Consider the following 16855-nt stretch of genomic DNA (forward strand, 5'->3'; position numbering starts at 1 on the left):
GGTGGTGGAACTTGATTAATTTCAACATGTTATTTACTCTATAATAAGTGTTGCAGTTTTGCTAATGAGTCATATAAGGAAAAGTTGCCTATCATTTTGAAAGTAGCTTAGTTCTTGTGAGACCTGATCTCATAGTCATTCAGTCACACACAGGAAACATGAAATTGAGCATAACAAATTTTTAAGAAAAGTTTCATCACTGAAGCATGGAGAATGCCATGGAGTAGTGTTTGCTCTCCGTGTCACACCTTTAAAATCCAAATGAGACTAGCATAGGTACAGAACGATGCACTAATAGAGCAAATTACGGTGACTTTAGAATTTGAGCATCAGTACCCAGTGCCATTAGAGAGAGTAAAATCTATTGGTGAAGCCAGAATTTGCAGTGTTGGCTTCATTATAGCCATAATGTCATGGCTTTACGAGAGAGCATTAAAGTATGCTCAGCCCTGAAAACAAACTGATAAAACCAGAAATGCCTCCTTAACCCAGTATTAGCTACACAGGTTTCTTCCTGAAGTGTTGCAAGCTCAAGTACATCTGTTTCCAATGTCCCAGATGGTTCTTGCACCATCCCTACAACTTCTTTCAGTCTCCTATTTCCTTTCCGCTTTTCCTTCCAAAATGCCACGGACTATGAATAATTTCACTCGCCCGCCAGCGTTCTCTATCACTTTCTCCAGCCTTAAGAGAATAACTTTCTAACACTGTGTTTCAATGGCTTCTGGCAGAATATTTTCCATCTGCTTTTTAGATGTGTGAGTGTGGGAGGGGCAGAGGCGGCTGGGGTAGCGGGGGTGGTGTCAAGGAAAGACGCCAAGGCATGCTGCTCTCACTGAGACGACCTACCGCTTCCCTTCCGTTTCCACGGGGTTTGATCTGCTGCTATCACTTCCCTTAGGTGCTGCTGCTGTTCCTCACTTTTTATTGAGGTAAGGATAAAAAAGAAGACTGAAAAAAAAAAGAAAGAAAAAGGAAATGATCTCCTTTAGAGACAGGTTTCAAAAATCAATTGGGATTTGAATATTCTGTGAGATAAAGCTCACATTGAGTAACTTTAGGCTTTTCTTCACAACTTGCTTTCTTAATAATGTGAAAAGTACTTGAAGTATAAATACTGACTTGAGTGGACAGAGGGAACTAGGCAAGAAAGTTGGAAATCCAGAAAGGGAGGGAGTTGGACACTACCCCTACCCAAAGAAGATCACTCAGGACATTGCTCTGTGAATCAGGAGGACAAAAAAATCTTCTTGTTATTACAAAAACAAAATAATATAAAACAGCAGCAATTTTTCAAGATATTATTAATTGGAATAATACAGGTTTAATTCCCTTGTGGATGTTAGAGATTCATCTTTCCAGTGAAAATATACAAGCAGTACTAAGAGCAGTTTTCCTCCATTTGGGCTGGAGTGGCTGCAGGAACTGATTTACAAACCCTAGGTCTGCCCCATCTCTATGGGACGTCTTTAAAGTGGTTTTGTGTGATCTTATACAAATATTAGTAAGCTATAAGGGATATCCTGACATAACCTTTATAAATGCACTGCAGGACAGTTATGTAATAAGGAACAGCTACTTTGCTTAGCTTGTGAAAGTGAAGAAACATGACAGCAGGCAGTACATTTAACGTGGAACATATTAATGATAGATTAAATAATACAGATGCAAATATCCAGACGCAAGACTATTCAAGCAGTTTGGTGCCTACGGCTGTGGCTGACTTGGTGTCCCCTATCATCCAGTCATGGATGCTAAGCTGTGTTACGGGGGCCTCTCGGAAATCCAAGCCACCCTTGCCACAAGGAATGGAACTAGTTTTGCAGAGCGATATTAGATCATAGAAGCTGAATGAATGGGAAAAGCTTTATGCAGTTCTACTGTTGCTGGCACATAGTATAGAAAATGGCTATTGATTGTTCTATTTCCTTTGAGATCTTGTACATTTCTTTTTTTCTGAGTTCGTCTCTGTTAAATATAGTAGCATTTCATCCAAGTTACATAGTTTCTCAGTGGATAATTGACTAATAAATATAGTAGCATTTTATCCAGATTATGTATTTTCTTTCACAGATAATTGCTTTAGCCTATCTGTATGACTGACAGTAAATCGGACGAGAATTTCCCACTCTTGAAAGCTGTAAAGTAAAATTATCTCACTGAGATCTTCAGGAGATGAAGACATATGAGGGTTTTTTCTTTCTTTCTAAGAACCACGAAATCTGAATTTGCATGTTTTATAATTACAAACTAGCAAATTTAGTTGCTCATATCTACTTGCTAATGTTATACAGTGGATATTTTTAAAGCTTTTTTTCTCCATAGTTTTAACTCATTTTGATAGGAGAAAATCTTCACGAAGCTGACTAATTAATTTATACTTTGTTAAAGTTAGGAAACAATTTGAATGGCAAATCAGAAAAACCTCATGTACAGCTTAAGTTAGATCATTGCTCCATGTACCTTACCATGTGTACAAGACAAAGGCTGAAATCTGTGAAATCTGCAGCCCTGTTCTATTTTGCATTAAATTGTAGGGTTCGTTTTTTTTTTTTTTTTTTTTCCTGAGTATATGTCACCAAGCATGCTAATGAACCAGTCAAAGAATCAGCTGTACTAACAGCTAAGAATTCAAAGAGATTTATTTAGCCTAGCATCACCATTTCAGTGAAGATTCAAAGAAGATTAATTTGATTTGTGTCAAAATGGAGGAATCTTTACATAATCTTCAGTCAAACTTTCATGAATATATTTATGCAGACTATCAGGGTTCTCAAATTCATGTGTAAGAGGCTAGGAGAGAAGAAGATCATATTTATTTGTATGTAAATTATTCTTTTTGTGCAGAAAATCTATTTCAGTTTTTCAAATATGTTTATATACTCCCTTTGCAATGCCTACAAACTTACAGAGTAAAATTTGGAGCTCCTGAAATTACTGAGTTTTATATATGATTTTAATGGACTCCAGATTTCATCTACAAAAGCTGATAAGGGCAAACTGTGCAACATAATATTTAAGGGCACTCTACCATATCTCAAAGCAACTTGTTTATAGGATGCTTGTCACATATACAGAATACACAGTAGTGTATAATAAACATTTCATTTGCTCTCTTTTGGAGAAACTGCATGACTCACACATCTTTCTCATACCCAAGTAAAAAACTCGTGCTCATAACGTCATTACAATGCACCAAAACCTCATGTACAACTATATTCAGTATGGCAAAGACAGCTGATTCCAGCACCAGCAGGCTTTGTAAACACATCACTGTTCCTCAAAACCTATATCATTATCACTTCCAAGAACCGTACACGGCATCCTGAAAGTAGCTTTTCATATGCCATTTCCATGGCTCTTCATGCACTACTGCTCTCACACAATGACCCCCCTATCATGCATGATGATACTGTGAGTCACAGATGGCTTTAGCACAAAAAGCCTTGTGTTGAGCTGTTTTCTTCACGTACACATTGAAATCCAAATTATTCATGAGTAACTCTACTTTTGTTAGAAAACTTGTGCTTGCTAAACTCCAAATTTACAAGATTATTCATGTGTGGCCAGAAAAGAAAGAAACTCTAGCATGCACTATCAAATGACCTGACCAGCCCATGCAATGTCCTTTTTTCTTTTTAATTTGCCATCTAGTAGGGTCTTTTAAGCAATAGGGTGAAGTATGTCTGATGCACATGAATGCAATCTTTTGTCTGATCTAGAGATTTATCCAAAGCTTTAGGTACAGTTATTTTTGGCACTAGTTATTAATCCAAGAGCATCTATGAGAAGCAAAAGCATTTTACTTGATCCAAATGGCTGTTGGTAACTGATGTTAACATTCAGCAAAACTTCAGATATGTGCTTAGATATATAGTTACAATGTGAGGAAAATAGTAGATCTAGCTTTGTTTGGCACCAAAACATTCTTTTTCTGCTGATTCTATAGGATGGATTGTTTCTCACTTCGGTATTCTGTCGTGTTCGATAAGACCATCTGCTAAACTGTTTTCTCTCTGAAAGAACTTTTAGTCTCTTTGGCTGCGGTCGGTGTTTTCTGCCAAATATCATGTTCAGCACATATTAATAACGTTAGGCTTCGATGATAAAGAATTAATGCCTACTGTCCAGACTACTTTATGGATCACACTCATAATGCTTTAAGCATTCAGCATGAAATCTTAGCCTTGGCATTGCCTCCAACTAATGAAGTAGGGAAAATCATTTCTTTATATCTACCTTAATTTTAAATAGTCATATGAATGTACTTACTATACTACGAGGAAAAAGATATGCAGAGTGATGCAATATTTTTGGCCCAGTAACCATGAAAAACCAGTGGGTATGCAAGAAACACACAAGGCTGACCTAGTGCAGCTCCCATGGGCATCAATAGACATTCTGCTACTGACATCAACAGGAGCAGAGTCGGCGAGCACTGGGCGCTTCAAAGCCTCACGGGAAATTTCTGAAAATATTTTTAGAGGTTTGTTTGACAAAAGTAATAATCTCTTCCCCTTCTAACCCAAAGCTGAAGTTGAGAAACTGTGGTAGAAGAGTAGTTGGTCCAGTGCCTCATAGACTAACTTAAATGATTAAAGAACGTATTTGTTCTGTCAGCAGCAGGATAGATGAAATCTGTCTTTCTGTGAAGTTTTGTTGTCTGGCCTTCATATACCACTCATCCACTCTTGTATTCCCACTGTAATCCATGAGCCACAGCTTTTCTAGGTCTTTCTCCACATCTGTAAGCCTCCCTTTCAACATCTCCACTTCTTCCTCATCCTAATGAAAACTAGTGATCCTTAAAACACCAGCAGTCCACAGGAAACCAGGTAGCTGTCAATAGAAAACCTGAAAAATATGCAAGGATTCTTATATGCCTGTATATTCTTATAGTGTGCATATACACAGACACACAAAGCTGGGGAAAGAGACATATTTAAAATTCAGAGTTGACCCTAGTTTTAGTTTGGTGACCAGTAAAAAAAACTATCTGAGAAATAATTCCCTAACCCCATAACAATTTCCTCCCATGTCCTTCACTTGTCACTTTTGGCAAGAACACTATATGCTGTGACAGGTTTAGACCTACAAATGAACTGATTGACCATCTCATGGTCAAAGTCTGGCTGGCCCTTTAGCAGGGCACCTCTCTCGTCGGCAGCTGAGCCCCTGCTTCACCTTCACAGGCGCTGATCTGAGCTTCCCTCCACTGCCTGCCATCCCTCTTTACAGGAACATGATATCTTTGAGATCTTTATTTTTTGTCTGATCTTTTTGTATCTGGCCAACTAATTAGACAGCTACTAGATGATATGACAGACAGACTGCATGGATTCAAAGACCTTATTTACTAAGAAAACGAGCTAAAAATAGAAGGATTTTAACAATGTTCTGGGTGCCAATTTCAGCATGATCCTAATTATGGGGTCACACTGGTGCATAACATAAATGTACCAAGCAGTCAGATCCTTTTAATACGATTTAATTGGACGGAAGAGTACAGAGTTTCTCTGGTACATTCAATTTCACTGAAACAGGAAAACTTAAAACCTACACAGAGCAGTTAATAGTGACTTGGTCTGAACATTGACTGCTACTGCGAAGTACAGGTTCTGTGTTCAGTCGATTGTGCTATGATAACTCTGTTACATAAAGTCAAGTCATGTGAATGTGATGCCATTTAATGTGATAGGTTATAAAATCAGCAGTGAATGAAAATCCACTGCAATTTCCCATTCTTGCCTTGGCAAGGTATAAAATCATTCTAGTAGTCTGCATTATCTTCCTGTTGAATGTGTGATGGCATTATATTCCCTGTTAAAAGAATTAGTTTATTCTTCCTTGAACCAGAATGTTGTTCTAAACAGTAGCCACTTATGTTCTCTAATGCTACCATACATATATACTATGGGTATAGCAAAACTAATATTAAGCTGCAATTGGTAGGAGCGTAGCAGTATGCGGCTCAGCACAGACTAACCACTCAGTTATTTACTTTGCTTTTTTGGCTCTCACACTGAACATAACATTTCCTTTGGCATCTGTACCTAAATTTGTTATTTTAAAGCAAATTCAGGGTATTTCTTGTTACACGCAACACAACAGCATTACAGTCAATAAAATGAAGGAGAGAACAACACAAAAAGTTTGTGTCTTATGTTGATGAGGAGCAGTTAAACATAGAATATCTTCACAAATCCAATTGTGCCATGACCATTTAACAAAAGGAATTCCCTTTCATTCCCCTTGTCTCACTGCTGTTTGAGAGAAATAGCAGGTTCCTCTACGTATGCCATTTACGCTACCAAATCTGAGGTCCATGTCATATGAAGCAAAAAGCAAACATCATGTAATTGAGATCATATCCTCCACAGAGTGACTTAATGAAATCAAGTCAGTTTTCAGAGGCCTTTTTAACAAGCTTTCTGTCTCTTCCTGGGGGAAGGAGAGAAAGAATAATCATTGCATAGAAAAAGAAGCAATAGAGTGTGCTGGGGACCTTGGAGTTTTTTAAGGCAACTTATACAGAGATATAACTTCCCAAACATATCTCTGCAGGCTTTTCATAAAATAGGTGACCCGAAAATAAATAAGTTGTCATAATAAAAGCAACGTTCTTTAGTCAACCCTGAGTTCAAGCTTTTGCAGTGGCTATTCAGAGTAGAATGATGAATATTTTTTTGATAATGTGTTAAACAAAACAAGATTGTCCTTCTCTAAAAATGTATTCTATTTTATAAAATATTTAACATCAACCTATGTTTTACAAATAAACTGTACAAAGAATAAGATATTAATTACGAGAGGAGATAACCATCCAATTAACTTCTCTCTCAAATTTTCTTTTATAATTTAATATGGATGATATCAAGTTATATTTATAATCTGTTCTTTTTCTAGAAGTAAAAATGAGACATGGTAGCATTTTGGATATGGATATATGCTAAATAAATTAGCTGTAAGGCTTCTCACAGAATAATATTCCTTTGACTTTCAGATTGTGGCTTCACTTTTAAAAAGCATATGCTGCACTTAGAAATACTTCATAACTCCTTGGAACTGAAATGAAAGTATAATTTAAGATTTAAAAATGTCAGGATCTTCTTTCCTGATTCTTCTATTTCCTAAACTAATGCAAAGTGAAAGATTCATAGCTTGCAGCTGTCCTAGGGCCAACACAGTGAGATTCTGTAGCTTTTTTTTCCTTCCCTCCCCCCTTTTTGTCCTTGATAAGTTTAATGGAAGGTATTGTATAATTAAATAATTCCTTGGTACAGGAAATTAAATCTGTAATATGAACCCTTGGGTATCTGATGATTTATATAAGGGGACTAGAAAGCAACTTGGGTCACGGTTTATCTGTACTATATTTACAATGAATGCATTAATCGATGCACCAGCACTTCTGCTGTTGCCTGTGGGATTCAGGGAATCACTTACACTCCTCCTCCACCTCAATCCACTTATGAATGAGAAATTTCATCTGCAGAAAGATTGCAAGTCACCTCCCCCCCACCGAGTGGTGCGATATTCCCACATGTCCAGTTAGTACATCTTGCTTAAAAGGGCAAAGATAACGCGACTAATTTAAGGTTACAGAATATTTCCCCCACTCCTCCTCCAGTCAGGCCAGGTCAGGAAGGCAGATATTTGCTTCTCCCTCATCTGAGATCTCCTTTCTAGGATCATTTAGAAGTCTATGTAACAAATTCTGGGTTATTTTCAAGGCCTTAGATTATAAGTGATGGCCTCACTTTCTCAAACTCTGCCAAAGGGGCATGGTAAGTGATGGCATTTGGTTCTTTGAGACAAACCTTAACTTTATTACAAAGCCTTGGGAAATGATTAATGGTATGAGGTGACTAGGAGGGTGGGTAGCTTTTCCAGGCATTGGATATCTATGTTATAGTTGACAGTGATTACTGACAGTTTTGGTGTTTTTATATGGTCTTATGTCTTTATATTTCCTTGTTTCAGGAAAATGAGAAGTTTTTCAGAGAGGAAATGTTTCCCTTCAGTGCTACTTTAACTTGCCCTTATGAGCCGGGCATGAATTTAGATAGTAGTAAAAAATATGCAAGATTTCAAAGCCAAACTTCCCTGTTTCTTTCTTTCCATTTGCTCTAGGGGTCACAGCCAGCTATGATTTCTGTAGCTCTAGTGAAGAAATTTTAAACATTTCTTGGAGCAAGAGAATGAACAACATATTCAGATACAGATACAGATACGAACAACACAAAAAAGAAGCACACACTAGCTCAAAAGGTGAAAACAATAACCCAGAATAACATCATAATGTTGCATCTTATCTTTCTTCCTCTCTGGTCTTTTCACTTCCAATCTCACCAGAGAGTAAAAAGCCACTTTTTCTCCAAGATTCCAGGCGGTCCCAGATGGGAGCTTTGATTGCATCACCATCAATAGCAGCATCTTTGCTGCTGTTTACATTTACATGAAACCCATTTGCAGTCCTTCGGAGTAATAAGGATACCAAGCAGACAGCTCAGGATTACTCCCCTTGAGCAGAAATACCACTTCATATAGAAGTTTTAGGGCTACTATTTGACCCTATTCTAGAAACGAAAAGGAATAGTGCTCAGGGTCAGCCTAAAAGATGTCTCCAAATTTTGAACTTTTAAAATTTCTGCTCCTGTCTTTGAATTTGCCTTTTTCTTTGATAATCTGGACTGGATTATCTGAGGCATTTATTGTGCTTGAAAATAATTCACTACATTTTGACCAAAAAAGGAAACATTTTCATGAGCATGTTCTATCCTTGTCTTTTCTTAGTTCTGTTGACATGCTAGAGTGAGGTCTCTCTGTTTGTAGAGCAAAGCAGCAACAGAATATGACTTTCAGAAAAAAAAAAGTAAATTCTTTTAAACTGCTTTCACTTCCCCTTCTATTCTTGCTTTATAGTACATACAAAGGTTCTGACACTTGACACAGATTATCATATACACTTCACTTTGTTCCAGTAACCTACAAATGAACTATGAATTAAATATGAATAGAGCATAAAGTTTAGCTCAGATCTTTGTCTTAAGCTTAATTGCTCATAGTTTCCCATCTCTGGACAGAGAAAAACATATACTAGATTTTTTTCTCTCTGAGGAACAACTCTCACAAGTCAAAATAATCTGCTTTTCTTAAACAAGACATGGGAAATTTCCTACTATTTATTTTCACCAGTTTGGTCAATATGAAGAGCATTAGTGTAGGTGAGATGTTAGCTGTGCTAGTGTTCAAAAGATCTGATTAGATCTGCTCTGAATCAGCCTGAAAAGGTTCCTCAATCAGAAGCATCAATCACAGTCCCTGGAGATTCCTCAGGATGGACCTTTGGTTTCCATCAAGTCAGGACAGCTATATCTTTTATCATTTGGTTTGTTAAGTGGCTGTATTGATGAGACACTAATTTTTCATGAGAATTACAACCCTTCTTGGTCTTTTCTTCTGCATGATGGTTTGTCTGCTGACAATCTTCTAAGTAGAAATCATATTGTGAATATCTAATAAAAGGAAAGGTGTTAATTTTTACATTATATTATCTGGTATTATCTGGTAGCTTTAGTCCTCTTTGTTCCTGAGCTGTCTTTTTGATTTTTGCTATACATTGCTGGTGATGAATATTTTATTCTGCCTTTTTTTTTTTTTTTTTTTTCCAGCAAAACATAAAATTGGTCAGTGCATATCTGTACTTGCATTTTGTAATTGGTCTTCTAGTTCGCAGTCTATTGTTTCTGTTGCTTTCTAAAGGGTTAAAAGGTCCTGACTAAGGAATTTATTGAGTGTGTAATTTTTGTTTCACTTTAGTAGGGCTGCTCAGTTCTCTGGATTCAGCTCAGATGATCAAAATATTTTTATCCACTTGCAAATACTGTGGTGTGTGGGTGTACTTATTTTGGTAAAAATAACAACCATTACTCAAACATAACGAGTAAACAAAAATCTCAAACCAAAACTTTTTGAAATAATAAATAAAATATGAAAAGAATGCAAGCAAACTGAACTATCATGCACAATTGCTTTCCATATTTGTAAACCTGGTCTGAAGCATTTAACCAGAGCAGTTATGATTACCATAAAAGAACTTCATAGCAAGAAAAAAGAAAAGTATTAACAATGTTGTTAGACTTTTTAGATAAGTTTCTACCAAAATAGAAGTATAGAATAGAAGCCCTAAGTATTGGCTTTTTTCAATTTAAAAGTAAGTTTGTCTGAGGCTGAACCTTGAAGATTAATGTGCTGTGTTTTTAAATAGTGTGAAGTTAGGTAAGCTTTATTAAAAGTCTGAAAAATGTAAGATACCAAATAATATCCATGAAAATATTTTATTTAAATATTTGTGCTACATAATCTTTCAATCTTTATCACTCATTTTCCAAATGAATTATATAGGGGTTATCAAAACACTTGATATGTAACGTCTGTATTATGCATCATTTACTATTATTTGCCATCAACTTATTTCAGACTGATTGCGTCAGTTATAGCTATATTATTGTCTCAGGTTGCATCTGCAGCGCATTTTGGAAATAGATCTGATCATCGTCACTCACTGTGCCTTAGTTTGCCCTGTGGAGTGACCTCAGAACACACAAATGGGATTTCTTTTCAATGAAATTGAACTGCAAAGATGCACTCCTAGATTGCATTTAATTTAATCCAGGTACAAGGGGATTCAGCCCATGGGAGCAAATTAGAGCTAGTTCAAATTTAACAACAAGATAAAGAAATTCCCAAATACTGAAATGTATATGGTACTCATGTCTCAGCATCAAATGTTTGCTTGTATAGATTTGCTCCTTTAGGTCTGCACTACTCACTAGCACAACTATTTATTTTTCCCAGAATATTGGTATCTTTGAACAGCTCCAACTAGTTATACCCAACTAGTTGTCCCTGTTATGGCTTCAGTAGTTCAAAAATGGCTACATTAAAGAAATAGTAAGCTAGAAAAAGAAAATTAATTATCTTTAGAAATCACAAAACTCTTTACACCTGCTTGCAGAGTGGATATCAGACCTACTAAATAAAGACAACATACATTGTCACAGAGTCTACACACACTGTATAGTAAGTTCTCCCTAACTACACTGTGCTAGTGTAGATTTGGAGAGCTAATGTGTCCTATTTGAGAAAGTCACTTAAATCACTAATGCCCAGGACTCTAATGAACAATGAAGGTGCTTCATTCACAGGCCAATAAAATCTTCTGTCTACTCCATACCGGAGTCTTGCCTCTCAAATGTGCACCACCTTACAGGGAGAGAGACAGACAGAGTTCCTAATAGTGACAAACCTATCATAAATATCCATCTATATTTAAACTTACCTGGTTATTTATAAAACTATATAAGGTTTCTAAACCATATTTGTATCTCTTTCTCTCAGCAGCCTTCTGCTATTTTAAGGTGATAGCTGATACCCAAATAAATTCTATTTGCTATATTCAGCTCATCTTTATTTTTGGTCTCTTATAATATAACTGACATCTGTGGATCTTTTCAATTTGACCTTGAAAAGACCTTCTATTAGCTGCATAAGACAAAACAGATCTCTGCCTTCAGTTATGGTGGACACGGTGTGCCTATAAAAGGATAACGTGAGTCAGCACTCACAGTCAAGAAATGAATTCAGATTGGAGGCTTCATATCATAAATGAGGTTGAAGATACATGAAAAGCCAGAAAAGCTGGAGTCTAACCCTTCCACAGTCTGTGTCCAACCTGTGGCACTCGAAGTGCTCAGCGAAGCTGTAGATTTCCATTTTTCAATGATAAATTGAGACAGAGAATGAAATTAATTTTATCTAGCTTCAGATCACTTCAGTGGAGATGTCAATAACTGAGGTAGTCTCTTTGGACTCCCTTTACAGTTGCATCAACATAGAACCACATTAGGGTGAGATTCACATACTTTATATGAGATGGGTTTTCACTGATTGTAAAGAATTTAATGGTTTTGCCTATGTGCAGATATCTAACTTACAGGTATCCACATGGGACAAGATGAATTTCATCCTTAAACCCCAATGTTCATCAGCAAATTATCCTTGGCAGCAGCCAAAGCTGCTGAATGGAAGCTGTAGATATTCAACACTGTTGGAAACTGGAGTTCATTTCTGATATAATTTGTAGTGATTTTGCTGTGATCAGGCTCTATAAAGCACTGTCATCTCTTATCAGAAACAGATTACAGAAGGTAGTGATAAAAATGCATGTTCATGTCTGGACTCATCTATAAAATAATGTTAAAAGGTGATAAAGTCTATAACCATTTTATCACCTCAAGTATATTCATACTTCTTGAGAGGTGGTCAGATTCTGTGTAGTGATGTGCCCCTAAGAAAAGTCTAAAAATAAAGAAAATAGTTAAAGAGATAACTCTACAACCTCCTTCAAGCCTAAGTACCAACACTAATTTATGTGCACAAGTAGAGGACCACATTTAAGCTTACCTTAAACATGCACCTTAGATAAAATTGATTCAGAAAAGTATTGTATTTAAAAAGCAAAGTAATATAACAGAATATTTTATTGAGAAGATTTATAACTCTACCTATTTTAAAAAATCTATTTTGTCCTGTAAGACATAAAATGATATACCAGACATAGTCTTTACAAAAGTGAGAGTTTTGTTTCCTCTTGTCAAAGCAGTAGACATCAAAAGTAAGTGTTGGGGAAAGTACTCTGCGTGAATCTACAGGACAGATAAAAGGCGTGGAGCTTGGGCTCCATGTTCCAGGGAGGCCCAGTCGATCTGCCATGGCGTTTAGAAGAGGCTTAAGAAAAGGTTAAGAAAGATAATGGACTAGATCTGAAGGGAGAGGGAGAAGTGGAAACAAGGCAAGGCTCAGTATCACACAGCTGTGACATGGTGTGACAGACCATGGCACAAAATGAAGCAAAACAAAACTGCCTCTTCTCAACCTCTGGATGGTTTTCCTGGGTAATGAGTTTATGTCTTGAATATTATGAGGGCCTGCTGGTATCAGAAGAAAATGGATCACCACCCTTCTGAAGGATGGGTTACAACGGTGATCTGTGATTAAGTTGCATGACTGAAAAAATGAGAAAGACTGGGGAGATCAGCACAGAACTTGAGCTGTGAGGTAGTGCTACGGCTAAAGAGTAAGAAACCAGAATACCTCATCTGTACACAAACTGACTACAAGACGATTTTGTTCTTTAGTATGATCCATGGCAATAAGAAATAGAAGTTCCTTCTTTTTCTCTGCAAAGCTATGCATGCACCGGGCTTACTCCATTGCTGCTACTGACATATGGTCTGTTCAGGCTATCCTAATCTAATTCCAATAGATTGGACCGTGATGCTGATGTCTGTGTGGATGTATGGACATCTGAATGTTAAAAGGGTCTGTTCTTTCTATCACAACAAGAAGAAGCTGCTTTGATTTCAAAAGACAGAAATACTACTGAAGGAGGTTACAGAATCTCATATTGTACTGGGAAAAGCAATCACACATGTCGAAGTAGGTGCTCCAGCGAAGTAGACACTAGTGAGCTATAAGATCTTTTGCTCTCTCAGTTTTGCCAGGCAAGCTGTGTGTGTAACAAAGGAAAATAAACTAAAGCATAACTGAAAACCAGGATTTGCTGTTCAGCTGCTGCAGTATACATAGGTATTAGATTATGGATTAGATACAAATAAAAGCTTTGCACTGTGAGTGTAGCCAAATATTGGAAGGAGTTGCCCAGAGAATCTCCACCCTTGGGGACAGTCAAAACTCAGCAAGTCTCCAACACACCTGATTTAATTAGACCTGCTTCAAGCAGGGGGTGGAACTCAATGCCCACCAGAGGTGCCTTCCAGACTCATTTATTCTATGATTAGACAGGCTGGGGGTTGCTTCTACACCTACAGCAAAAACATCAAATTCAGGGTGGAAGCCAGATTAAAGAACAAGTGAGACATCTACCCTCAGAATATACCACTGAAGAAGGAAACATATTTTCTAAGATTTCCCAAACCGTAGTGCAAAATGTATTTAAAAACACTTGCCCTGACATCAAAGTTTTTTTTTTTTTTTTTTTTTTTTTTTTTTTTTTTACCAATTTATGATTTTGGTGTTCACTTTTTGTCAATATTAAAATTAAATTAGTATTTAAATGAGAGACTTCTAATCTAGACCAGATTCTTAACTTTTACGTTAAAGTTAAGTAAGAACGTGCCAGCCCTAAGAGTTGACTATGTTTTTCCATGCAGGACAAATAATGAGAACAATTCTTGCTCATTGTAAGTTCTGAGTGATGACTAAGGCAGAGGTCCTACGAAGGGAAAGGCAAAAATGCATTTTTAACCACTTCATTGGAGATCATGTAGTCAACAGCTGATTTTTGTAAAGACTTACCAGGATTTGGCATCTGTGCCCCCCGATCATTGCCAGTCTTCTACTCTCCACCAGCTTCCACCTGAATGGGACTGCTCTCACACAGCAACATGCAGGTTCTTCCCTGAAACAAGTTTCCCTGCAGTTGCTTGCCTGGCATTAAAATAGCAAGCAAAGAGATTGTCTTTCCAATGCTCCTCTTGAGCATAAAAAAAAAAAAAAAAAAAAAAAAAAAAAAAGAGAGAGAGAGAGAGAGAGAGAGAATGAGAAAGAACAGAGAGCTGGACCAGAAGAACTGGCAATTTGGAAGGAAGGAAAGGAAGGTTAACAAACATTTGCCTACATTCCTCTTCATCTGTTGTAACTGAATCCAGTAACCCCAAATCTCCATTTCTCTATTTAGAAAAAAACTATATTGCCTATGTGTCCCCAGCCTATGACAGAAGCAGAACTGAAGAAGGGAAAACAAACTTTCCTTGCTGTGAGGTGCTCGCTCAGCTCACGTTGGTAAAAGGATTTAAAGATCCTGTTCTTGCTGGGAATTTGATCAGTAGGTTCTTTGTACTTCTGTGGGATGGGGCTTTCGCATGTTCCTTGTCAAACAATTCAAGAATTTTATTTCAACAGCCTCGATTTCAAAGATTGTATTTGTGAAATTGTCTCAGCATTTGCTGGCCTGCAGCAATCCAGCCCCATTCTAACATGAGTCCCATTACAACTGGAAAAGTTAATGAAATTTCAAGTGCTCCTTAGTAAAAAAGTTCACCAGAGTTGAGTGCTAAGAGCCCGTAGACCACTCAAATGCAGACTATCTCCCTATATGTAACTAATTGAACTGTGTTTCTTTTTGAACTTATATTTTCATTCAAATATCTTTATTTTTCTGTAGGGGGGAAATAGGCCTATATGTCCAAGAATCTCAAGGAATTATTCAAAATTATTCTTGACAGAATTACAGTGTGATATATTGTGATTTACTACAGAAACCAGGCTAGGATACATTTTATGCTTGCAGTGGCAACTTTCTAGTAACCTTCTCATGTTGCTTGTATTTAGAAAAAAAAAGAGAGGCTTCTGGGATTATTTATTTATTATTCTAACTGAGGGCTGAACCACCCTGGAGGGATTCTGCCACCTCCTGAATGAATTACTTCTGACATTTCACTTGTAATCTGAAACATGGAACCAAATCTCATTTCAGGCAAATTTTACTAGCTGTTTGCCTGCACTAAATATACATTGTTTAGCAAAAGTAATGGTTAGGAAGAGAAAAACATGTGCTGCTACTGATACAGATGTCCAGCTTTCTGCTGCTCCTTTTTTTCTTTTGGAGGCTGGTAACTGCACACGCAAGGCTGGGCGTATCCCTGAGTAACTTTGTTCGCGTTTTCTTAGAGATGAGCTCTTCTTTGAAGTGAAGCTCCTGGAACGAGTCCAACTAGATCAGAGCTTAGCCCACCTGAACACTGATCCATAACACAGACCCACTGTTCTGCATCATTATCTAATAACTGAGGAAAACTGAGTCCCAAGAGCTGAATGTACTCAGTAGCCTCAGGCCTTAGGAAGGGAAGGTGATTCTTTAAAGAACCCACTGCAGTTAGTGTTTATATCATGTCATTAATCCTAGTTACTTTGTGGCACCTAGGCATGCAGGTCTTTGACTATTCATCTTTTTACTTTTATTTTTAAGCATTATTTTTTAGAAAAAGATGGGAGATTTGAGGTCCAAGTTATCGGCTGTAAACGAGGAACAATCAGAAACATATATTGTGATGCTTTTCAGATTTTCTTCCCAATTTATGAAGACTGTGTGGGAGAAGACAACAATCTGTACTCAGGAGAAATGCAGTGAATCAGCCTGTTCTTTATGGTGAAATGTTCTCTTACGCAGCTGCTGTACCTTGGAGAAAAAAACAAATAAACTCCAGATTCTACTTTAATCAATATGAGTTAAGGGAAAAAAAAAAAAAAAAAAAAAAAGAGAGAGAGAGAGGGAGAGAGAGAAGTTGAGCTGTTGTTCTTAAAACAAAGATACTGCTCCACAATGGAATCTACAGTCTACCATCTCAATGCAATATTTGGTAATGTTTGGAAACTCTGTATAATGCTTCCTCCACCCTCAGCCCTCTTCCCCCCCTTTCTTTTTTTTTCTTTCTTTTTTTTTTTTTTTTTTTGGCTGTGGGAGCAATACTGATTAATCACACTGTAATTACTTATTGTGCAAGTTAGGCAAAGACACAGAGAGGGAGCAGAGTGGAGAGCTGTTTTGCAGGGAAGGATCTGGGAGGGATTCCTCCCAATCTTCCCCAGCATGCAAACAGAGAGCGCTGGTGAAGATGCCTTTTTAGGAAATGAAGAGTGTTATCTTCGTACCCAGCTGGTCAACTAGGTTTTGTGGAGCTGAGTGAAGCAGGCAAGGCCTCTGCTCCCTTCCTACCTCCTGCTGTGCAGGATGCTTGGAGAGCATAAAACTCCATCTTGCCTTGCTCAG

Source organism: Rhea pennata, chromosome 1, assembly GCF_028389875.1.
Source record: "Rhea pennata isolate bPtePen1 chromosome 1, bPtePen1.pri, whole genome shotgun sequence".
NCBI classification, from domain to species: Eukaryota; Metazoa; Chordata; class Aves; order Rheiformes; family Rheidae; genus Rhea; species Rhea pennata.